The sequence below is a fragment of the Manis javanica genome, chromosome 4, assembly GCF_040802235.1.
Source record: "Manis javanica isolate MJ-LG chromosome 4, MJ_LKY, whole genome shotgun sequence".
In the NCBI taxonomy this organism is placed as follows: Eukaryota; Metazoa; Chordata; class Mammalia; order Pholidota; family Manidae; genus Manis; species Manis javanica.
Genome location: NC_133159.1, coordinates 25,045,152 through 25,070,769, shown reverse-complemented (window position 1 = coordinate 25,070,769; position 25,618 = coordinate 25,045,152). Strand labels below are relative to the sequence as shown.

The 25,618-nt window shown below is 40.5% G+C and overlaps 1 protein-coding gene across 6 annotated transcripts in view; it reads left to right on the top strand.

Moving 5' to 3' along the window:
• The first annotated feature begins 5,511 nt into the window (after positions 1-5,511).
• The window catches only part of PHC2 (polyhomeotic homolog 2), a 107,051-nt gene continuing 86,944 nt past the window's right edge, over positions 5,512-25,618 (top strand). For 2 of the 6 annotated variants that reach the window (XM_073233609.1, XM_017667980.3), the window contains exon 1: positions 5,528-5,621. The gene's annotated coding sequence lies outside the window, so the exon portion shown is untranslated. Of the gene's footprint in view, positions 5,622-25,618 lie in introns of all 6 variants that reach the window. The other 4 variants (XM_073233608.1, XM_073233606.1, XM_073233607.1 and 1 more) reach the window with 4 other exon arrangements.

Here is a 25,618-nt window from a genome sequence, read left to right as displayed (position 1 = left end):
GTGAATCTGAAAATTAGCAGTGAGCCTGGGGCCATGTAATTAGAACAAATAAGGCTGCTACCAGGATTTTAAAGTTTATCTGATCATATGAACATAAAGCCTGCCAAATAATGTTGACTGACTGTATCCCCTTTGTGAGGAGGGAACCATAACCCAGATCAATTACAAAAAAACCCTCAGGGGACCTGTAGGCAGAAGGCCAGCTCAGGGGAGCTGCCTATGAGACATTTTCCAAGGGGCTCCAGTCACAGGCCACCGTCCTCGGGAGAGCCGGGACTGTGTACCTGCCTAGTTCCTGGACTTTGATCTCTCATCTGACCTCCTCCTCACCCCTGCTCTGATCTGACAACTCCTGCTGCGTTGACCCCATCTCTGACCCCAGGCTGCCCCAGTTTTCAGCCTCACTGCTACAGGCTGATATCTCACATGATGACAGCTCCAGACAGAACAGTATTGCTATTAGAATAATAGGAGCAATATGGGAGCAAGACACCATCCTTCTAACGATGCAATGACATATGGAATATCCATGTCAAAAGAATTGTGACTTTTAGAGTGGAGCTGAGGTATCTTAAACCACTCTGTAACCGTCACTGAGCATGGATGTCAAAACAATGAGAAATAAATAGCCCTTGGTCCTAACTGGAGCAATGTTCTTTCATTCATTAAATGAATGGTTATTGAGAGGTGATTCTCAGCACTGAGGGCAGAAGAAATGAACAAGATCTAGTCTCTGTCCCAAGGAGTTCCCTTGTGCCCAGTTCTGCTGTGGCATCCAGAGAAGATGATGCTTCAAAGATTAGCCAAAGAAATGGACCAAAGAGGAGAAAGGCTGCAGGACTGTACTGTCAGAGAGGAGATGGTTCTAGCTTTTTCCAAGGTTCCAAAGTTCCTCAAATACTTGTCTGGACTATGGAAGCTTGGGGGAGCTGGTAATGAACCTCAGAACACAAACACCTTTAAAACATCTAGATCTGTCTGTGCACCAGAGGCTCCTGCCCAGGGGGTGGGTAGCCTTCCTGACAGGCTCCAAAAGGGCTCAGGATTGGTGCTTGGGATACCCCATTCTGTCCCTGGCTATATACTCTGATGTATAATCTCCAACAATTCACATTCCCTCTCTGGGCCTCCGTGTCCTCAGACCATTTTCTCTCTGACTATCTTGCTCCTCAAAGAGTATTTGATAAATGTTTGTTAAATGAATGAATGAACTTCTGAAGTCCCTTCCAGCTCTGACTGCATGAATCTGTGAGCTGGAGACATATTTTGGAAAGAATGGGATTGACCAAGAAGAAAACGTTTAGTCCCACTGTTGAGGAAACCTGGGTCACACTCCATCATGCAAGTATGATCTGAACCTAATGGACCACCTCTCCTTACTCTTCATTCCCTTCCTTAATTTTCCATCTCCTGTGCACTCCCTTCTACCCCAAACATTCTGTTGTAGATTGACTTGTATCCCCCAGAAAAGATATGTTCAAATCTTAACCCCTGGTACTTGTGAATCTGACCATATATGGAAATAGGGTCTTTGTAGATGTAACCAAGTTAAGGTGAGGTCATATTGGATTAGGGAGAGCCCTACTCCAACAGGACTGATGCCCTTATAAGAAGAGGGATATTTGGACACAGAACATAGGGAAAATGCCATGCGATAATAGAGGCAGCAATTAGAGTGATGCATCCACAAGCCAAGGAATGCCAAGGATTGCTGGAAATCACCAGAAGCTAGGAGAGAGGCATTGACTAGATTTTTCCTCTGAGCTCCTTAGAAGGAACCAACCCTGCTGACACCTTGATTTTGAACTTCTGGCCTCCTGAATGTGAGAGAATAATTTTTGTGGTTTTTTAAAAGTCACTGTGTTTGTGATGTTTTCTTATGGCAGCCTTAGGAAATTAATATATTTTATTATTTAGATCCAAGGCCATTATTTAGAAATCACCCCCCTGTTGCATGATAACAGCCCTAAAAGCTCCAGTGGCCTTGACATCTCCAAATGTTCATTGAAGATGAATCATCACTGTGCCTGTTGTGAATCTCTGAAACCAAGAAGCCTGACTCCCCCATGGGAGGAAGAAGAAGGCCTTCCACATGATTATTTCGCTGGAAGAAGATGCTAGGGGGTTGGGGAGAGGTTTACCAGCTGGTTTTCTTCCCCAGTGATGACAGCCCAAGGTAAAAAAAAAGGTTTCCATCACTGTAAGAGGATGTCACAGTCTTTGACTTTCACTCATTCAGTAAATATACATGGAGCACTTACTGTGCTGGGCAGTGCAGGGTGCTGGGGAGAGCATCATGTGTATAGATGGGAGGAAGGCTAAAGAAATGTAACACACATTTCCCAAGTTCTACAAGCTCAGCTGGAGTTGAAGGCCTGTGGCATATGGGTTATTAGCATGGACTTGGGAATCAGACAGTCCTGGCTTGAATCTTGGCTCTGCCACTAATTTCCACTGTGATCTAGGACAAGTTATTAACCCCTCTGGGCCTTTATCTTATTTCTAAGTATTAAATGAGATGGTGTATATAGCACAGGGCCAGAGTAAGTGCTCAATAAATGTTGGTTATTTTCATTATCGGAGAGCAAAGATGTTCATGAGAAAGAGCTCAGTAAAAGAGCAAGGTGATTATGATCATATGACCAAGAAGGATCTCTGTCTAGTCCAGGCCCTCATCACCTCTTGCCACACACTCTGATTGAATGCTTAGCATAACTCCAGGAGGAAGTCAGTCTCATTTTACAAATAAGGTAACTGTGGTTTGAGGATGTAAAGTAATTTGGCTAAGTTCACACACCCAAGGATGTGGCAGTCAGGGTCTAAACTAGAGCTCCCAAGTACACATTCTTCCAATTCCTGGGCAACATTTAATTGCCAGTCAGGGAGAGTGAGGGTCAGCATTTGGTTGGGAGAGATCCTAGGGTACTTGGCTGAAGGCTGTGGTTGCCTCTATAGAAACTACATTATTTGCATTGGATATTGCATATGTTTATTTTGTTGCATTAGCAAATACATCGCTAGTGCTTACTATAAGGGTGCTCTAAGCACTTTATGTTAGTAACTCATTTACCCTCATAGGAGCCTATAAGGTGGGCACTGTATTATTCCCATTTTGCAGATGTGGAAATTGAGACACAGAGCGGTTAAGCAACTTCCCCAAAGCCTCACAGATAAAAAAGCAGGACTCACACTTGCTTCTTTGGCTCCAAAGACCATGCTCTTCACCATTGTTCTATATACTGCATTATCTTTTGGGGTGGTGGTGGGTTGGCTCTTCAAGGTTGTATGGGGGAGGCAGATTAACACCCCACACACAAGCCACCCTTTGGTGCTATTGCTGCAATAAGACCATGAGTAATTTGACCCTATAAGGTGAATGGCAGGATGGGGGCTGTTTAGCCCTGGGATTCTCTGAGTCAACAGCTTCTCATCACTGGCCCACTTCCTGAAAACTCTTAGCGTCTCAGCTTTGGAAACCCTTTGAGCACAAAGAACTCATTTCCTGTGGCCAGGAATGGCGGAACGAGTTCCTGATGACAGCTCATCTCCCTCATTACGGTGCTCATAAAAGTGTTTCAAGGAGCCTGACTTATGGCTCCACTGTTTGTCAAGATCCCCCACTACATGGAGCCACTCTGGTAATTTGGTGCTAGGATATGTGCAGGACAAACCAGCTCCTTTGAGTCCAGGAATTATTTATGATCCTAAGAAGAGAGGATGTCATTGGAGAGATAACAAGCCTTCACCCACACAACAGGCTATTTAATATGCCATGAAGGTTGGTGGCAGCTTCCGAATTCCAAAGCCAGTTAGGAAACCTTGAGAGACTCTGTACATGTGGATTATCTGTTCCTTTGAAGGCTTCTGGGTCAGTAACAGGTTAGCCATTTTGGATGTTTTACCTCTGAGCCAGGGCTTGTGCTGAATGTTTTTATATATTAATTCATTTAATTGTCACACCATTCCTATCCTATTATACACATGAGGAAATTGAGGCCCAGAGGTTAAATAACTTGCTCAAACTCATACATTAGTGAGTAGCCAAGTCAGGATTTTAATCCAAGTAGGTCTGCCTCCAGTTAGCTCTTTTGAACACTAGTCACAGTTTAGGAGCATATTGGGTTTTTAAGTCAGTCCAGTAAGGGGAATACACATATATTCAAAATTACCTTGATAATCCCCTAAAATGCCTATAAAGTTAGTACATTTGGTTTGAGACATGGCCTTGTCCAATAATTAGAGAACTACTGAGCTAAACTAAGGGAAGGAGCAGGAGTCAATATGCGGATGTTTATGCTTTTAAATTACTCTGCCTTTAGGTAAACTGCCAAATCCATAAGGGTAAAAATGAAGAAGCAGAGAATTATTAAGTGTCCTAACCCATCTGCAGGGGTAACTCTATTCTCTTACTATTTAACTTCTGTGATACTTTGCTGAATTAAGGGAGAAAAATAGTCATATCTTAAAAGGAGAGGGGAGTTCTGATTAGATAAGGGGTTCTAAAATCCAAGCCTAAATTAAATGAACCTGGTACAATGAGACTCCATGAGACTAGCTTTGGAGCCATATAAACCTGGATTTGAACCCTAAATCTCCTACTTACTAGCTTTGTGACCTTGGGCAATTTATTTAACTTTCCAAAGCCTCGGTTTCTTGATCTATAAAATGGTCATAGCAATACCCCGTATTGAGAAGGTTAAGTTTAGAAAATAGAGCACATGAGTATAAATCATAGTAATTAAGCACTAGCTCTCAATAGTTGTTTCACCTAAACACAGATCACATCACCGCTCAGAGCCTAATTTCTCCTCATCTTCAGCATGGACATAACTGTTCTGCCAACTAACCTCAAAGTCATTGTAAACAAACCCTAAAGCACTGTACAAAGTTTGTATGAGGATTCTCAGCTGCTTGGTGTACTGTACCTGGCATCGTGCGGAGATGCTGGAAGACGCCTGCTGGAGAAAATAACTCTGGGGGTGTGGGAGGTGAGTCCTGGGCCTGAACTCAGAAAAGAGCTTAGATTTCTACTTTTGCCATTTAGTGTGGCTGTGTGACTTTGGGTGAGTAACCTAACCTCTCCAAGCTGCGCTTTCCCTTTTATCAAATGGGGTTAACACTACTGACATCACAGGGTTACCCCAAGAATCCTATTCTGCAGAAAAGTGTTAGGCATGTGGTAAGCGTTCAGTAAATGTTTGCGGAATCTAAATTCTTCTGAGAGGAGCCAAATTCAGCCCCTGTCCTTACACGGCGTGGGAAAAGTGAGCGGGGTTTCCGCACCGAGCTCAGGTAGGGGAGATGTTCCCGGGGGGCCACTGGGCTCCACTGCCTCCCCAGTCCCCCGCCCCCCCTGTGTTGCCATGGCCACCGGTTCAGGCCCGGAGCAGCACCTAGGCGTGTTCAACCCAATCCCCGCCTTTCCAGAGTGGCCATTGGCTGGAGGTGCCACGTGATGCTCACTGGTATGCTAATATATGGTAATCGCCCCCACGCCCCTCCTCCCCGGGCCGTGTCCGAGTAGCCAGCAGGGTGCGCGGCGCCGAGCCGAGGGGGCGGGCTGAGGGGCGGCCCCCGGGAGAGAGCGGCCAGGTGGAGGAGGAGCGCGAACGCGACCGCAGGTAACGGGCGGGCGCGTGCGCGTTGAGGCCGGATCGCGGCGGACCGGCTGCGCGCGGGGAACGCGGGCGGCCGCGCTGCCGGCTTAACCCTTTGGTCACCCAGCTGTCACGGTCGGGCCGGGGCGCGGCGGCCGGGCCGGGCTGCGCGCGCGGGCACTGCCGTGGGCACGGGCAGACAGGCGGCCTGACCCGGGATCCGAGGCGTGGGGCCCGCGCGGCCACTGTGCAGCCCCAGCCGGCCGACCGATGGGCCGCTGCGAACCGGCGCCGGGACCCAGCCGCGGCGAGGGCTGCGGGGTAGCTCCGGGGCCGGCACTTGCGGAAGGCTGAGGGGACCCGGCTGAAGTAGCGGCACTTGCGCGGTTTCCCGGGGGGCCGAACCCCTCCCGCGCAGAGGCCCGCGCCGCAACCACCAGTGGCCTTGCGCGGCCTGCGTCTGCTCCGCAGAGTGCGGGGAGACCAGGGTGTCGGACCTGACCCCGGCGCCCCGTCCTCAGCCGCTGCCGGACAGCCCAGCCGCCAGCACTGTTGACCCGGAGTCAAGCTGGGGTCCCCCTGTGGGAAGAAGGCAAAATTGGTGCTGGGGGGACAACCGAGGCAACGGGGTTGTGGGTGCTGGGAGAAGACAATCCCTAAGGGAAAGGCAGGCCCCGAGATCTGCCAGGTTGGAGAAGGAGGGATGCCCAAGAAAGGTACTGGCCCCGTGTCTTTTGGGCTGGGTGAAAACCTGACACTCATGGGAAAAGGTCACTGCTGGACACCTGGATGGGGTCTGTCATGTCCGGAGGAAGCGGCTATTTTGCGTGACTTTCTAACATTTATTATAAAGCAAGGTTTAAATTCATCTTGCCTCACCCTCCACCTAGGTCTGCTACAGAAATATGTCTTTTAATTATCTCACCCCCACCTCCACCCCCAATTCATCAGGATTGGTGGCAGCTTTAGGCTCACCGTGTAATTTAGCTTTCACTACAACAGAAGTGGTAGGATGGGCCACGTGCCACTTATGTTCAGCTTGCCCTGGAAGCTTGATATTAAGCTTCATGGAAGTGTGGGGGAAATTTTTTTCTACCAGTGAAAAACTGGCTAATGTGCCAGTGATATCAATAGAATTTCCTTCTTAAGTCTGAAGTCGTTTCTTCTAAATCAAGGACAAACGTGGTTACACATGAAAAGCACCAGGAATCAAGTTTTGCAGGTGGAGTGCAAACTGCACTTTCGTGTTGCTCTTGATGTCTTTTATCACACAACAGCAAACACTTGCTGTATGCCAGGCACTCTGCTGTGTCCTGGGGATGCAGAGATGGATAAGATAATTAGTCCGCATCCTCAAAGAAGTAGTGGGAGACACAAATAAAATTGCCAGTAAAAGTGATAATAGCATAATAGATGTGTATATAAAGAGCTGTGGCAGCACAGAGGAGGGAACAATTAGCTGTCTGAGAGAGGGAAGGCTTTCCAGAGAACATGTTTAAGCTAGATCTTGAAGGCTGATGAGGCGTCTACCTTGCAGAGAAGATTGGGAAGGACAGGAGGGGCAGCCAAAGCAGAGGGAACAGTGATCACAGACAAAGTATATGGTATCTCTGGGCAGTGGCTTGATATTGCACCCATGGTGCAATTTTTCCTTTCTCAGTAAAGTAACTTTACAAAAGTAACCTGTATTTCTAATTGCCACCACATTTTTCCAGTGATATTTTTCTTCTTACTTTTCTTCTCTCCTACTTTTCCCCCTCATCAGTCTTTCTGAGCCTCATTCCTAGTCCTCATCACTCATATCTTTCCAGGCAAGGGTCCAAGATACAGAGGTGGGGAAGGGATAGTTTGCAGTAGCTCCAAGAGAGGGCCTGAAAATGGGGCATGATGTGTGGCACTAGAGGTGTCATCCTGAGAGGGCAAATATAAACTATACAATAAGAGGAAAATGGGGGTCATAACCAGGGAAGCAATGCTGAATGTCAAATGTGTGAGGTCAAATTTGTGAGACCTGGGGAAATGAGTGGTAAGATTGGAAGCTAGAAGGACCTAGAGTGAGAGAGGATCTGGACTGTGATGTGGGACAAGCAGTCCAGGACTGAGACCATGAATCATGCAGAAATGATAGAGCCCACTGTTAGGTGGTGCCAGCCATGTAGAACAGGGTTGGATCTGACAGCTATCAGCAACTGTGCAGGAAAGGACAACATCATCTCACCAGACTATTTCCAGCACTTTCTTCTTTCTGTACTCTCTCCTTCCTTACTCTTCTCTTCTGATCCCAGTTTCCACCCATGATTCATTTTTACTTGGTTTCTTTTACCGAGTTCTTAGCTACCAGAGCAGAGAAAATCCTGTTCTGCCTTAGCATCCACCTCTAAAACTATAAATAGTCCATTTTACCTCATAAGCCATCAACTAGCCAGCTTATTTTTACTTCCTGATCATGTGGAAATAGAGCAAGAAAGGACCCAGAGGTGGTAAAGTGGATCACATTCCTCGAACTCACTTAATATTGGAATCAGATAAAGGCCCTTTGGCTTTGCTTAAACCAAAATTTATTTTTAGAATGGATTTGGTGAATTTTTTTGGCAAATCCCCTATCTTGAACTATATTACAGATCAAGCCATGTAAAGAAGGTGACACTGGGGTGATATGCCTAATGTGCACTAAGATCAACAATTCTGTAAGTGCTAGAGCATCATGGGTGCTGTTTAAGCAATCTTCTCAATCAGCATGTTTACTGAGCACCTGCTTGTGTGCAAATACTGTGCTATATTTGTGCTTTGAAGAGACTGGAAAATGAGAGAGGTAGAGTCATCTGGGGATTATTCTCAGTTTAACAAAGATATGGATCCCAGTTCCACCAGTAAACTAGCTGTGTAACTTATGCAAGTTATTTGACTTCATTTCTTCATCTGTCATAATGCCACCTACCTCATATAGTTGTGAGGATTTAATGTGAAGCAGTAATTAAGCCAATTTCCAAAGTGCTAAAACGTCATATTATAGGAGTTGAAAAAAGAGAAATATCATTATGGACTATGATTATCAAGGAAGACTTTTTTCAGAAACATGATGTATTTTGTTACAAAGACAGAAGGAAAGTGAAAGGGATTTCCAGACAGGAAAAATAATGTTCATAAAACATAGTACCAGAATATGGAAGAGAGCTTTCTGGGGTCAATCAGTTGGCACGATCAGAAGGTTTAAATAGAGAAGTTGTAAAATTGGAAAAGTTGGCTGAAATCAGATTTTAACAAGCATTGAATGCTAAACTAAGGAGTTAGGACTTTATCCTGTATGATGGAAGCTCTGGAGATGTTTGGTTAGGGAAGTGTGGGTCATAAAAGTCATATTTTAAGGAAATTCTCAGCAACAATGTGGAGAATAAACTGTAGTAGGGATAGAAAGAGAACTGTACAGCCAGTTAGTAAGTTATTTAAGTAGTCTAGGTGTGAGGGGACAAAGAATTGAATTGGGGTGATGACAGTGAAAATGAGAAGAGATGGGCTTAATAAGTAAGGAAATGGAACCAGGACTTTGTGGCTGAGTGGATATGGAGTCTGAGAAATAGGGAAAATCAAATATAACCTTGAACATAGGTGACAAGATTAATAGCAATAACACAGACAGAAATGAAGCCAGTCTAGGGGAGAGAGGAAAAGCTAGGTGTTAGATACCTTGAGTTGATACTGGAACTTAGAAGTGGACTGTCCCATAAGTATTTGGACGTGGGGGCTAATGTTCAAAAGAGATGTCAAGGAGTCTTACAAAGAGAAGGTGATAATTGGACCTGCATGATTGTCTTAGTTCACCAGTGGTAACAGCATAGAAATAGAAGTATACACGACCAAGGGCTGAAGCTTGGGGATTGCCAACCTTTAGAGAGATAGGAAGAGGAAATGGGGTCAGTATATGGTAGAAAATAAGGAATATCAGAAAAGCAAAAAAAAAAAACACCTAATTTATTCATCTAACAAATGCATTCTCTTCACAGCTATTTGTGTACCTGATAGATGCAGGGCTGATTCGACATGCTGTTAACCATGAGGGTGTAGTATCATGGAAGTCAAGGGAAGAGAGGGTTTCCAGTTGGAAGAGTTCATCAGCAGTATGAGGTTGTACAGAAAAAGTGGGAATTGTCCATTATATTTAGTAAATGGGGTCATTAGTAACTTTTCAAATAATAGCTTCAGTTCAGTGGGGAATGTCCATGGGGATAGTAAACACCAGATTAAAGAGAATTGTGGCATGAGATGCAGGTAAGAAATGCTGACATCCTTTGTAGGTAGATCATCCTTTATATGTTTGTCAATACAAGGGAGATGAGAAATAGGAAAGTGGTTAGAGAAGGCAGAAGAGTCAAGCAAGAGATCTGATCTTCCCTACCTGCGTCAGTATTTTAGTTGTCCTAAAATGTCATTCTCATCCTTTCATATCCTTAATAGCAGTTCAGCAGTTCATTTCTTAAACTTATTGCTTTGATAATAACGTGTACATTTCATGAATAATAATAGTACAGCTACAATTTATTGAGTGCTTACTATGTACTTAGCACTTTATATACATTGTATTCATTATCCCATTTAATCCTCACAATACTGGATTACAAACACACAACCTCTTGGAAGCATGGAGAAGCTAAGTAAATTTTCTAAGATCAAATAATTAATGAGTGGCAAAGATGGGATTGGGACCCAGCTCTGACTAAAACTCTTCTAAAGGACCATGCTATATATCCTTGAAGGCATGGCCAGCTTCATGGATGTGTGGCCTATATGCACTCTCCCAGGGTCCTATGTTTAGAAGGGCTCCATGCTTGTATAATTCTCTCTGTTGCCATCTTGAAATTCTTAATTTTTTAACAAGAAACGTGCATTTTTATTTTGCACTGGCACCACAAATTATGGGGCCAGTCTGCCTGAATACTACCTCTTGACGATGAGAAAGCATTTTTTGTTTTGGTTGCATAGCCTAAAATTCTTGCTATGTCATGGGGCGTGATCACCTTTCCTGTGGTCTTCTCATCTTGGACTCTTGGCAGAAAGGGCAAAAGGGGGATATTTTGAAGTTCAAGGAGATAGTCAATATGAAGAGAATAGAGAATAAATAGGCAAGAAATTGTTTACTCAGAATGACTTCTGGCAAGTCATCCATCATATCTGGAGAGTATGATCAGGGAGAGTTACAGTCCTGATGCTGTTTTATTCCCAATCCAAATAAGAAACAAGTTCATTTATATTCCTTTTGTAGTCACATGTTCCCGTTTGCTTGTAGGAAGCCAAGGAGACCAGTTTTCAACCTACTGAAACAGAAATTGGGGTTGAACAAGTATAATACAATTTGTCTGCCCTAATCTGATGCCTTTTTAGCCAGGCTGATGCCACCCCTTCAGCCCCAAACCCAGAGTATCCTATAGCTTTGAACCATGTGGCCCCACCTGTGTGGCACATTAGTCTTGAATGCTCATGTTCCATCTACTCTTGCCTTTCTTGTCTGCTCTATTCATTCATTTTGCCCACATGAATCATGAAAACCAGATAAACTTAATTTGTGATATTGTCTCATTTTTAGCTTTACTACTAGGAACTGACCACAAATTAAGTTCGTCTGGTTTTCATGGTTATTGGTCTCACAGAAACAAATTTTCTCACCTTCTAGCTCCTCTACTCCGGGTCTCTCTGAGTGAGTAATCATTTGACCAGGTAGTGACCCAGTCTTGACACCAGCTGATACTAGCTGACCACTTGATCACATTCTTTCACCAGCCAACCTAGATTTCTTCATGGGGGGTATCAGACAAGACTGAGATTGTGTTGCTTCCTCCCATTATCTATGTTATTCCCACTCGGAGTGCTTGTTCTCACTTCCTACTCCAAATATGGATCAGGTGAGCCTAAGAATATCTGAGATTAAAAATTTAAAGATATTTAGAGTATAGCCCATGATATATGTTATGAAACAAAACATAGATGCCCAGGTGTTCTCCATGTTCCCCTATTTGTGCTGGTAGTATGATCTTCAAAGGCACCGTAATAGTTATCTATTGGCCAGATACCCTCAGGAATGTTCTCTACCTACCACCAAATGCATCAACTTAAAACAACGAACTTCCCTATCTTTGAAGATTCAATTCAAGCATTACATCTCAGAAGCATTTCCCAACTTGCTTTTAATGAGTCAGTATCCTTCGTTTCTGATCTTTCTTTGTACTTTAGCATCTCATTATAGCACTTAACACATTGTTGTAATTGCCAGGGACTATGTCTTTTTTGTATCCATAGGTTCAGTTCCTAAAACCATTCCTTGAACATAGTAGATGCTCAATAAATGGTTGTTCTATATGCTTAAGAATAGCTTGTATCTTTCTATACTTTTTGTTCTATTTCTTTAGAAAACATACTGCAAAGTATCTAGCTTTGTACTCTATGATAAATATACCCTTCCTCATCTCCCTGTCTAGAGGTTCATATATCATTGTTATTGAAAATGTAAAAAACCATTGTATATGTCAAAGACTTTTTGACTTGCCAACTCACCCATTACAGGGATGACTTTTTAAACTTGTTTCTATCTGTAAGTCACTGCTCCATCCATATGCTGAAACCAATTCTAGCCCTTGTAGGAAATCATTTTATGAGCCCCTAGCCCAAAGATACTTGGTTCAATAACAAAGCCAACATTGGTTCACTATTTAAATATTTGACTATAAACTTTATGAAGACAGAATCTGGGTCTGCCTTATACACTGCTATATTACCAGGATCAAGTACTACTAGATGCTTAATAAATACTAGGTGAATGAATTAGTGACACTCCGTCCTTGATACTTATGTCCCATTCCTGTTATCCAGGTCCTGAGCTCTGATCATCTGGAATCTTAGGCCTGAATTCATCATTTCATGTGGCCCAGATGTTTTGCTTTGGTCCTTGACTCTTCTCTTCCAGCTCCTTATCGTAGCTGATCTTTGGGAATCTGACCCCTTGCTTACTCAAAACTAAGATACCTCTTCCTCTCTTGATCTTCCTAACTAAAAATATTGGCCGGATACCCTTAGGAGATTATGTCCTCTACCTACAGCCAGAAACATCCTGCATTCATATTAATTGTGTTTAAAAATATTTGAACTGAAGGGAATTACATTCAGATTTCAAAAGGGGACAGGCCCCTTAAGAAGCAAGTTTTGGCCAGAAACCAAGTTCTAAAATTTTGGGAATCTGTTAAACTGATTAACTTGTAAACTTCAGAAATCCAATGCAAATTAATTTTTATACCAACTAGCAAATCAAAGGAGGGAAGGGAATTAAGTGAACGTGTAAATATGGTTGCCAGGGAAACTTTTCCTGACAGAAGAGAGAACCTCACAGGAATTTATATGGGCCCAAGAAAGCAATGTAACCTGATCTTTCTCTCTTCCCTGGTAGGGAAAGAAAACAATGTAGAAACTGTGAGTACAGATAAAAGTGGCCTTAGTTTTTTCTAGAGACTTAAGGAGAAAGGTCTCCCTCTTGAAGTGGGACTGAGTAGTAGAGTTCTCCAAGGCAGATATGACTATTATAAGGCACCCATTTCTTCTGAGGAAACATCTAGAAATGTGGAACTTCTCTGCATCCATCTCTGAAATATTACTCATTTATTCAACAAATATTTATTAAGAACTTTCTAAATGTCCCAGTGCCCAGAAGGAAATATGATTGTAGAGATAGATAACAATTTGAAGGTACTATATAACACCTCATGGATGTTCCTTGAGTGTTGTCTAAATTTTCTGAGTAGAAAGTGATATGGACAGAAATATTTAATGCTTTTTTAAAAAATAAAATTCTGTTTCTGTAGAAAAAGCATAAACACAAGTGTGTCTTCTGCTATACTTCTATTCTTAGGCTGCCGCTCCTGAGGAAAACCTAACTCACTGATGCATAAAGCCACACACCAGGGTGGGTGTTTGTCCAGTGACAGTGTTTGACATTGAAGGACAAATCCAATGGCTAAAATCATAAGAGACCCTTTATATTTTACTTATAAATGGTGGATAGTTTGAGGTCTAAAGCTCTTGGCCGTGAAATGCATTTGGATAGAAATATCTGACACTGTCCCATATCTGAGGCCTCCCATTCAGTGTCTCCTTTTATACTTGAGTGTACTGGAGTTTTGTCCTGTGCGTGGTGCCTCTCACTGGCTTGCAGACAGGCAGTACAGGGTAACGGTTAAAAGCATGGACAATAGAGCCAGGCTGGGTTCCAGCCCTGCCTCAACCACTCATTGACCTTTACAGCCTTGAGGTCTTCACCCTCTCTGTGCCTCTAGTCTTACGCACAGTAAAGATGATAATACTAGCTACCTCAGAGAATTATAGAAAGAAGCAAATTATTACCTGTGAGGTGCTTGGTAAACACTACATAAGTTTACCTTTCATTGTTTCCTGTGACCTCCTAGAAAGTTGGGTTAACCCCATTCGAAGGAAGAGACTGTTGGGATATACAGAAGCATAATAACTTCCCTAAAGTTGCACATTAAGTTTGGGCTCAGATTATTTTCACCCTTAATTTAGCACTGAAGTTTTCCATTCTAATTAGTAAGACAGAGAGAAAATGAGAAATAGAGTAAAAAAGAGGAACTTGGCTTTTGGAGCATCTTAAAATAGGGGTTACTTCACAAAAGATGGTAACACTAGAGCAGGTGAGAATGAAATGGCTTTCTCAAAGGCAAAATGAGTGTGCAAAATGGTTGGGAATAATATATGGTAGGGAACATCATACTGGGTCAGACCTGCAGTATATCCAGCCCAAAATTCTGTCTCTGATCCTGATAACAAGGGGCAATCTGAGGGGAGTACTCTAGCTGCCATCCATGACAAAATCTAATTATAGGGATGGGCCATCCCTAACAGTCGTTCAGTATCCTGCTGTGTCTCATTCACCCAAGTATTTAAGCCTTATTTCTATTTTTGGTCTTTAAGATCTGTTCATCTATTCAACAAACATTTTTAAAGCTTCTGTACCCCCCCATGCTAGTAGCTAGAGATGCAAAGATGAATAGAACCCAAAACTGGCACCCCAGAAGCCTATAAAAGAAGGCAGACATGGAAACATTAATTATGGTATTGTACTTAGTGCCATAATAGAAGTGTGGACAAGATGTTTTGAAAGCTTAGAGAAGGGATCACTTAATTCTGCTTAGAAATGTCGCCTTCTGGAAAGAGTGACATTTGAGATGATGACTGTGGCAGGCAGGGCACCTCAGACAGAAGGAGTGTTATGTGCAAAGGTGAGGTGTGTGTGTGGGAGGGCGCAGACTGTGTGGAGAATGCTAAATCATCCATTACTGGAGCATAACATATAAGTAGGGTAGGGGCAGAAACAAGGCTGAAAAGCAGGCCAGGATCAAACACACAAGCTCCTTTTGCCAAACTGAGGAATTTGGATTGCAGGGTGGAGCCATGGAGAGCTGTTGAAGCACCTTAGGAGCCACACCATCAGATCTGCCTACTAGGGGGAGCAAATCAGCAATGTGAAGGAAAGGTGGTTTGGACAGGAGTGAGACCGGAGTCAGAATCATGCTGGTAGAAGTGTGGCTGTAGTTGGACTTCTCAGCTACTGCCAGTATTTTTTCTATCAAATATGTGTATTTGTTCATTCAACCCAGATTTAAATTGATAGCATGCTGGGGAGTAGGCTAACTGCTGGAAACACTAAAACAACACACTCTCCGTATCTTGGAGTTGCAGTGTTTTATTTTCTTGAGTTTTCAGCTTTCCTTGTCTATCTTCTGTTTCATTTCAGTCCCAGGACTGGCGTTTCAGGATGTAAAAATGAGCTAGTTTGTGTTTACCTTGTTTGTATTCTTCATGATTTTTCCGTCCCTGTTAAAATGCTTTCCTCTCAATTTTCGTCTCTCCAAAGGGCAAAGTTATAATGATTTAGTGAATCCCTATAGAGAATTACTCCATTACATCTCTTTTTTTAGACTTCTGCTAGCTTTTGTAAGCTTTACTAGCTTACAAAGTCTTTACTTTCTTCATTCTTCTTTTCTTGTTTCCCCAAGGACATGCATACCAGAATTGCAGACTGCATTATTTTCTTTGCTTTTTCTAGTGGTGATAATATTAATTTTATCCATGAGGTCACAGTCCTCAAAGGAAAATCTCCTCCACCCCAGAAAATAGAGAAATTGATGAGTTGATATTTCCACTGCAATAGAAGATAGGGTCTTACTGGAAATTGTATTTATTACCTAATAAATTGTGATTACAATTTACTCAGCATTTATATATGCTAATTTCAATTTTAGAACATGATGTGAGTTCTTATTTAAACCTCACAGCAACTCTGTGACTTAAGTACTCTTATTACTCTCATGTTACAGATGAAGAAACAGGCTCAATAGGGTGAAATGATTTAATAAGGTTATACCAATACATAATAAAGCCAGATCTCAAACTCAGGCTTGTCTCATTCCAGAAATGAAGTTCTTCACTAATGTGTAGTGCAGGGTAAATATGCAGGGTCTGAGTGCAGATACCTATGGTCATTTCTGTCTGTTTCTTATATCAATTACTAAGAGAGAAGAATCAAAATTTCTAACTAATTGTAAATTTGTTTTTTCCCTCTTTTTAGTTCTATCCATTTTGCTTGTGTGTTTTGAAACTCTGAGGCTGGAATCATACTCATTTAGGATTGTATTCCCTCTTGATGAACTGACCCCTTTATCACTATGAAATGGTCTTCTTTTTCTCTGGTAATATTCCTTATTTAGAATTCTACTTTGCTCAGTATTGATAAAATCACTACAACTTTCTTATAGTTGTTGTTTGTATGGTATATCTTTTCCATCTTTACTTTTAACTTATGTATACCCTTATTTTTAAAGTGTGTTTCTTATAGAAAGTATATAGTTGGGTCTTGCATTTTAATCCAATATAAAAATTGCTACCTTTTAATTGGGATGTTTAAACAATTTATTGTAATTATTGATACAGTTGAGTTTAAATGGCTCATCTTGCTATTTTCTATTTTTTCCAAATGCTCCATGTTCCTTTTTTTTTTTTTTTTTGCCAATTTTGGATTATTTGAGTTTATTTATGATTTCATTTTATGTTCATTATTGGCTTAGTGCCTACATGTCTTTGTTCTAGCTTTTTTTAGTAATTGCTTTCATGTTTATAATATACATCTTTAATTTATTCTTGTTTATATTCAAATATTGTATCACTTTGTGAATAGTGTAAAAACTTTAAGACTGTATACTTCATTTCTCCCCTTCTGTCATTTATTCTATTACCATGTGTTTTATTTCATGTTATTATTTTTGTTTTAAATAGTCAATTATCTTTTTAAGTGATAATTTAGAATAAGAAAACCTGACTTTTATATTTACCCACTTATTTTCTGTTTGGAAACTTTATTCCTTTGCATTTCCATCTTTTATGAATTTCCTTTTGGCCCAAAGAACTTCCTTTAACATTTTTTGGTATTGCAGGTATGCTTAAATTAATTCTTACAATATTTTTCTGTTTTGAAAAGTTCTGTTTTACCCTCATTTTGAGAGGTACTTTTACTGTTTAAAGAATTCTAGGTTAACAGATTTTTTTTTCTTCTAGTACTTTAAGGATGTCTATCTGTTGCCTACTGGCTTGAATAATTTATGATAGGAAATCTGCTGCAATTCTTATATTTGGTCCCTTGAAATGTGTCCTTTTTTTCTCTGGCTGCCTTTAAGGTTTTCTTTTTATCATTTCAACAATTTGATTATCATGTTCCTTGGGATTCTTTTCTTTATATTTAGTCTGCTCTGATTTGGGAAACTTGGTTCTGTGAGTATATAGTTTTCATCAAATTTGGAAAAGTTTTAGCCATTATTTCTTCAAATGTATTTTTCTGTCCCCTTCCTCTTTTCCTTAAAGAATTCCAAATTCATGAATGTCAGGTTGCTTGATATTGTCCCCCAGGTCACTCATGCTCTGTTCATTTTTATTCTGTCTTCTCCCTCTGTGCTTCATTTTGGATAGTTCCTAATTGTGTGTCTTCAAGTTCATTGATCTTTTTCTGAAGTTCCTAACCTATTGTCATTCTAATTCAGTGTTATTTTTAATTTCAGATTTTAAATATTTTAATCTTTAGATGTTTAAGGGGTTTTTTACATCTCCTTTCTCTTGTCCTCAAGTTTATGTTTTCCTCTGCTTCTTGAATACATGTAATACATTTGTTGAATACATTGTTTTAATATCTTTGCTAGTTCTTTCATCCCTATCATTTCTGGGGATGCTTTTATTCGTATTTTTCTGCTGGTTAACAAGTTTCTTTGCATGCCTGATAATTTTGAGGGGGGAGGCGGGGAGATACTGGCCATTGTTAATTTTATATTCTTTGTTGCTATATTTTGCTTTGGAATGTAGTTAAATTAGCTGAAATTAGTTTGAGCCTTTCAGGGTTGCTTTTAAGTTTCTTTGTTATAGGGGCCCTAAAGCAGCCTTTGTTCTAGAACTCATTTAGCCCACACTACTATGGCCATACCCTTCTGTGGATTTTATCTAATTCCTTGTGTATTACAAGATCTTTCTACTCTGACTGACGTAAACACAAACTATTCCCAGCCTGTGTGAACTCAGAGAATTGTTCTGCTTATTCCTTTACAGTAGTCTTGGGTAGTTCCCTTTTATGCATGTGCAAATCTGTACTCAGCCAGACTCTAGGGAGGCCTGTCCATAGATTGAACTGTGGACCATGTGCTTCATCTCCCCTGCTTTACCCTTCCTCTGGGCAGCATCCTTCTCTCTAGTTTTCTGTCTCACAAATTCTAGTCACTTTGCCCTCCTGGATCTCTCATCTCAGTCTCCTGAGTGAGAGACGACTGAGCTCTGTTTGGGTTCCCCATCCCTGCACTGCACCCGGGAACTGCCTCCAGGCAGTAAACTGGTACAATTGTAGGGCTTACCCTGTTTCTCTTTTCTCAGAGATCATTGGCCTGCATTGTCTGACAATTAACTTCTGAAAAGCATTGCTTTATGTATTTTTTCTTATGTACTTGCTGTATGTATTTAGTTGTTTAAGGCAGGAGGGTAAATCTGGTCCCTGTTTCTCCAACTTGTAAGTGAAAGTTTCTAACATCTTCTCTAGGGACCTTACATGTTGGTAGTATGTTCTTTCTTTAAAGAAACTCTCACTTCCATCATGGCTCTTGAATATTTAAAAAGTATCAGAGTCATACATTGATAAATCAAAATAGTATTTAGGAGATTTTGAGATAATTCAGTTACTAGACTGGCAGGGGGTCAAAAAGGATTTCAGAATAGGGCTAAGGCTGCCTAGACTGTGATTTACTGAGGTTCCATGGTGGTACAGAGCTGTGACCAGTTTCTGAGTTTTGGCTATCAGCCTTTTAACTGCCCTACTATTCTTTAAAATTCTTTCTTTGTCAATGGTTTTTGGTGTTTGAATCTTTAGTTTGATGTCTCATCCCAATATTCAAACAAGGAGTAAAACACTCAGGATCATTGAGATAACGATCAGAACTATAGTAAGAAAGCCAGACAAAGAAAATGCTAATAGTATTTAAAATGTGGAACCTTCCATCAACTACTGACTGACCCCAGAATTAATATTTTTCTTCATGATCTTTCTGGCCACACTGTAAAACAAGTGAGGCCAATTACAATCTATCTTTATGCCAGATTATGGCGGGCAATAATACAGCTTCAACTAGTAACATTTCTTATGTGTGAGAGAAACAGTACATGTGCAAGTATACATGCTCACATATTTATTTACCATCTTATATGTGCCAGGCATCTCATTTAATCTTCACAATAACCCTATAAATGTGGTTTTTAGGTGTTACATATTAGGTATTCTATGAAAAAGCTGAGATCCAGAGATGCAAATGACCTGTTCAAGTTTTTCCACTACTGCATATTCCCACTCTTGATGCCATACTTCATTACCCTCAGTAGCACCATAATTCTGTTGACAATAAACTATAAAATACAGCTTTGGGCCATTTATCTTACACTCATGTGCTCTGGACCACAACAGGTACTGCAAGAGTTGGGTAGATAATCACAGTGTCTTTCATTAGAAAAATAATTCAAAATTCCTAACTTACATACAGTGGATCAAAACAACAATACTGAGGACAGTATATTATTATCCGTATAGGCCAATTTAACTGAAAAAGACAGTTACACCCCCAACACCATAGCACCCCTTGCTCAAAGACAAACCTTTTTGTTTGAGGTTGTAGTTACTATTAACAAGGTCTAACGGTGTTCGCAATTCTGTCTTTTAAACTTACAATTTTCCTAAAGATAAAAGGAAGTTGTATATTTGATCCTTTCACAGACTAGTGCATTTCACTCAGATAAAAACCTCACTAATACATCCCAGATATATGTGCCCTACCTAGCCCATACCCAAATTAATGGCAAATGCTCAAGTTTGGTGCAACTTATGTCTAGTAGTAGAAAACAAAACTTGAAAGAGTACTGATGATGCATCAGGATCATCATTTCTTATGTATAAAGGCTAGCATGTTCACTGACAAATTGAGAAACAATTTAAAAAACTGGTATGGACTTCAGAAGTAAGGCACTAATATCCAATTAGCCACAAGCCAAAGTAAAGGCTGATAGCATTTACATCTTTATAGAAGAAACTCGGGGTTTTTACATTAGGATTTATCATCAGAGATTTTACATATGGATTTTTATAAAAGAATTCAGGATTAACATCTTTGTTGTTTTCTTCCTCTTCACCAAAATTTAGGGTGAGATTGGTGATAATTGAATAGTGGAGAAATATGTTAGTGTTTGTGTGTATGTATGTAGTAACACCTTGATTAAGTGGCCATATTAAGTAATAGTTAAAAGAAAGGCTCCAGGGCCTGGGTTAGAATTCTGGTCCTCTAATCACTATTTGAGTCACCTTGGCTAAGTTACTTTATCTCTTTCTCTTACAGTATCCTGTGACTTTGATAAATTCACTTTAGTTCTAATAGTTTTTTGGTAAATGCCTTATAATTTTCTACAAACACAATCATGTTGGCTGCAAATAAAGACAATTTTCTTCCTTTCCAATTTTTATTCCTTTTTTTCCTGCCTTATCTAAAATTCCATTACTGTATTGAATTGTCATTCCCTAGTCTGCTGAGAGCTGTTATGACTGAGTATTGGATTTTGTCAGATGCCTTTTCTTCATCTCAGTTATAATGCTACATGTTAAAGACATAATGATCTACAATAATACACCTTTTGGGGAAGAACAGAGTTTATATTGAGTCTTCCTGATTTGTGACTTAAATATATTTTAGTGAAATGCAAACTGGTGAGAGAGAGCGTAGTATTTACACTGACTTCCTGATCATTTACTTCTCTCATAATTCCTTTGAGATCTTCCTTTTTAAATAAATGAATATACTATAGAATAAAGCTAGATAATACATAGTTGTTGAGAAGCAGTTTGCTGCGTATTTAGAAATTATTTTGGAGCAGTGATCATAATAAGCAGAAGTTTCTGGGTGAAGAAAAGGTTGGTCCATCTGGTGATAAAGGTGATAGACCCCCACACTCCCATAGTTGGTGCCTTGATTTGTCATGCTTGCTATTCAGCTATGACCATAATATGATATTCATTCTCTTTATAGGAAGGTATTTTTATTGCTTGTTACTAGGAATTACCGGGCCTGTTTTATTATAGTGACTGCTATTTTTGTAAAGAAGGTATTTAATTATAGTAAGAGTGATTCATCCTACCTATTGCCAGTTCCAGTGCTACAGATGGGAACAGCACTGAGGGAGACATCAGCTAATTTACTCATCCATTAAGGTTCTGTTTGCATAGCCCATGATCACTGAAGGCTTAAAGGCCTGCCCATTGCCTCAGCAGACCTTTTATACAAATAAAATAGAATCAGGCAGATGAGTGAAAAGTGTGTCTGGATTAGCAGCCCAGGAACCTCCCTGATCTTCTCATGTGCAGAGCTGCATTTCCCAGCCCTCCCTGTGCACACAGAGCCTGCAGGGTCAAACCCGATTAGGTGCTCTCATCGACTCTTTTACAGGATTGGCCTTTTAGCTTCAAGAAGCAGCATGACCTATTCCATTCAGCTGCTGCTCTCAGCCCATTCTTTAGCTTCTCCTCGTATGTTCCCATGGAGTAAGGCTCTGGGCTTGTCCTGCACATGCTCACTGAGCAAGTGATTCACAAAGACAGTCTGCTTTCTAAGGAAAAGCAGTGAGCCAGTGAGGAAGGAGATGGCGAATCATGCCAACCAGAGGGGAAGAGTAAGACATATTAGAAATTACATCAGTGCAGAAATTCCACAGATTACTTGATTTGAGCTGGTCTGTTTTTCCTGGAAATCTCAGCTCATTCAGGCATTTATTTTTCCTACGAAGGAATGGAGGCAGGTTTGATTCTCTCATTGCCACAGAGGCAATTCAGCAGCAGGGGCAATTAAGCCTTATTGGCCAGCGCTACACAGAACTACTAAATATTCACAGACAGAGCTCTAGGGAAAATATGGAAGTTATTTTAATAATGACTTTCCCTTTGGGTACTCCCCCAAAATATCTTATGTAGCTTGGGTGTGAGAGATATATAATGCCATACAGATAGTTTAAAATGGAGATTGTTCGTTAGAAAGCAATCACATTCTAAGTGTATGTCATTCTGGTGCCATTTTGTGGGTAAATTTCTGGCTTTTAGCAATTAGTTCAGTTCAAGAAATACGTATTATGAGCCACCTACCCACCCATAACATAGATGAGTGTTATTCTATTTGGGTGGCCAAGCAACTCAGAGTATCTGTGAATGGACCTTGCCTTCTTTGAAAGCATAGAGAGAGGATGGAATTAGGAGAATGTAGACTTCTTGCTTATCAGTGGTAGATTAATTGGACCTAGAAATGGCTAGTCTGAGGTAGCTGATTAGATGTATTGGGAAAGAAACTCTAGTTTATTTTACAATGATGTTTTTCTTATTTTAAAAGTAATGTATTTTCATTATAGAAGATTCAGTGGGGGAAAAAACAAGTAACTAAAGCCAAGAAAAAAAAACATTATCCCACTACCCCAAAGTAATGCTGTTAGCATGTTCTTACATTCTTTTAATTTTTATGAGATATATATATTTTTTCTTTTTACAAAAAGAGGATCTTGCCTTATATGTTTTTCCATGAACTGCTTTTATCACCTTATTACATACATTTTGTGTCATTAAATAGTGTTCTATTATATGAAGGTACTATTATATGAAGTCACTACTCCTCTTCTGGTGGGATTTTAAGCTTTTAATTTTCCATCTTACAATGGTCATCCAAATAGTTAAATCTTTGTGAACACTCATGAATTTTTTTATTGAAGTATCACTGATAGACAATCTTATATTGGTTTCAAATATGTACAACACAGTGGTTCAACAGTTACCAATATTATTAAATCCTCAGCCCCACTAGTGCAGTTACTATCTGTCAACATAGAAAGATGTTACAGAATCATTGGCTATATTCTCCATGCTGTACTATTATCCCCATGATCAACTTATATTATGATTGAGAATTTTGTGCCTCTTTATGCCCCCCCACCCCCTTACTCCAACCCCTCCCCCATGGTATCCACCAGTCACTTCTCAGTGTCTATGAGTCTACTGCTGTTTTGTTCATTTTGTTTTGCTTTGTTTTTATATTCCACAAATAAGTGAAATCATATGGTATTTGTCTTTGTCTGCCTGGCTTATTTCACTCAGCATAATACCCTCTAGAGCCATCCATGTTGCAAATGGCAGGATTTCTTTTTTTTATGGCAGAGTAATATTATGTTGTCATACTGAGTTTTGGGTAGCTTTGTAGAGCACAGGAGACAGGAATCAATTACCTAACCAGATAAGAAATCTGCTAAATCTTCCCCGTTCTTTAAGCTGGGGGGAAGTAAGAATAAACTGGAAGTAAACCAGCCCTGGAGCAGTTCAAATTTGTATCACTTAGGGAATCTAAGCTTTTAACTTAGACCAGAATGGTTCCAATTAGAAGTGTCCCCTGAAATCTGGCAGAAGCAAAGGAAAATCTAAAGGATGGTATCATTATACTAGGACTCAAGTTAGTCTTAGAAATAATTTTTTTCAAGTATGTGTCCAGCAATCAAACATAATTAGTTCCAAAAAATAACAACATGCCCTGAGTAATAACCAACAGAAACAGCAGACAACACAAAGTCCCACAAAAAACATCACAGCATGGTTATCAGGCACACTATAACCCACCTGTGCTGACTACACTTAAAGAATTTCCTAACTGAACTTTAAAATACCACAGGAACAAGAATTTTTCTATAAAAGTGTTATAGCAGATTTGAAAAAAACTAAATAGAACTTCTAAAACTGAAAACATAATAATATAAATTAAGATCTCAGTGAACATATTTATTAGCAGATTATATACAGCTGAGGAGAGAACTGAAAAATGAATCTGAAGAACTTATCCAGAGTGCAGCAGAGATGATGTAACATATACAAGAATAGGATAAGAGACATGAAGAAAGGAATAAGAAGACCTAACATGCTTTTAATGAGCATCCCAGAAGGTGAAGAGAAGCAGTTTGGAACAGAGGCATATCTGAAGTGATGATAACTCAGAATTTTCTCAGATACAAAACACCAATCCAAAGATTCAAGAAGCCTAATGAATCCCAGGATGGGAAATGTAAAGAAATCCACACTTAACATACATCATAGTGAAATTGCAGATAACCAAAGACAAATTTTAAATAAATAAGGAAACAAATTACTTCAAAGAAGTGGCAGGTAGCTTGATGGCTAATTCTCAGTAGCAACAGTGGAAGCCAGGAGACCAAGGCTTCCATAATTCTCTCTGTAGATTGTTTTACAAGGATCTCCTGCCAAGAAATGAGGAGAGCCAACATCTAGTCTTCACTCCAGTCACCAGGACACTATGCCTGGCTCTGGGATGCTTCTGCCGAGAAAAAGGGGTGCCTTTTTCTAATTCCCGCAAAGATACCTTCCACTTGCCAAGCCATATACCACTGGGGCAGCATTTGCAGAACTCTGAGAACAAAGACAATTTTACAATCAAGGTGTTTTATATTTACAATTGTTTTACAGTATTTAACAAGCTGTCAAAAAATCCAGTAAGAATATATAAGATTTGGACAATTAAATTTCTCTGATAAACATATATATATATATATATATATATATATATATATATATATATATATATATATATAGGACTGTATCTAACAACTGCAGAATACGTATTCTTTTCAAGCACACATGGAAACCTTATAAAAGTTGACCGTATACTGGATCATATTGCTAGTCTCAAAAATTCCACTGGGTTAAGTTATACATATGTGCTCTGTGACCACAGTGTAGTTATGTTAACAGTAAGATGAAAGTGACTGGATGCAATTTCTGGCAAGATGGCAGCATGAGTAGGGCAGCAGAAATCTGCTCCCAAAACCATATATATTTTTGAAAATACAACAAATACAACTATTCCTAAAAGAGAGACCAGATGATACAGTAAAACAGCCAGGCTACATCTACACCTATGTGAGAACCCAGCACCTCACGAAGGGGGTTAGATACAAGCCGTTGCCAGCAGGATCCAAGCACACTCCCCCCAACCCCAGCTCCCCAGCAAGAGGAGAGGAGTCAGGGCAGGGAGAGAGTGGGATCCCAGGACTGCTAAATACCCAGCCCTAGTGATCCGCACCAGGAGTGCAGACACACAGTGCCTGGTGTGCTGGATACTAGGGAAACAGAACAGTAAAACCTGCGGGTGGGTCCCTGCAGCCAGTGCCCCTCGGACAAAAGAAAAGCAAGTGCTTTTTGAAAGTCTTAAATGGACAGGAGCCTCACAGCTGGACAGAACCGTCCCAGCACACTCAGCCCAGCAGCTGGGAGTCCCGGGGAACTCTGGACACCCTATTCCCCTGGGCGGCAGTGCAGCTCTGAAGCCCCTCACAGCAATTAACAGCCTCCTGCCTGTTCTCCCTGTGGCACA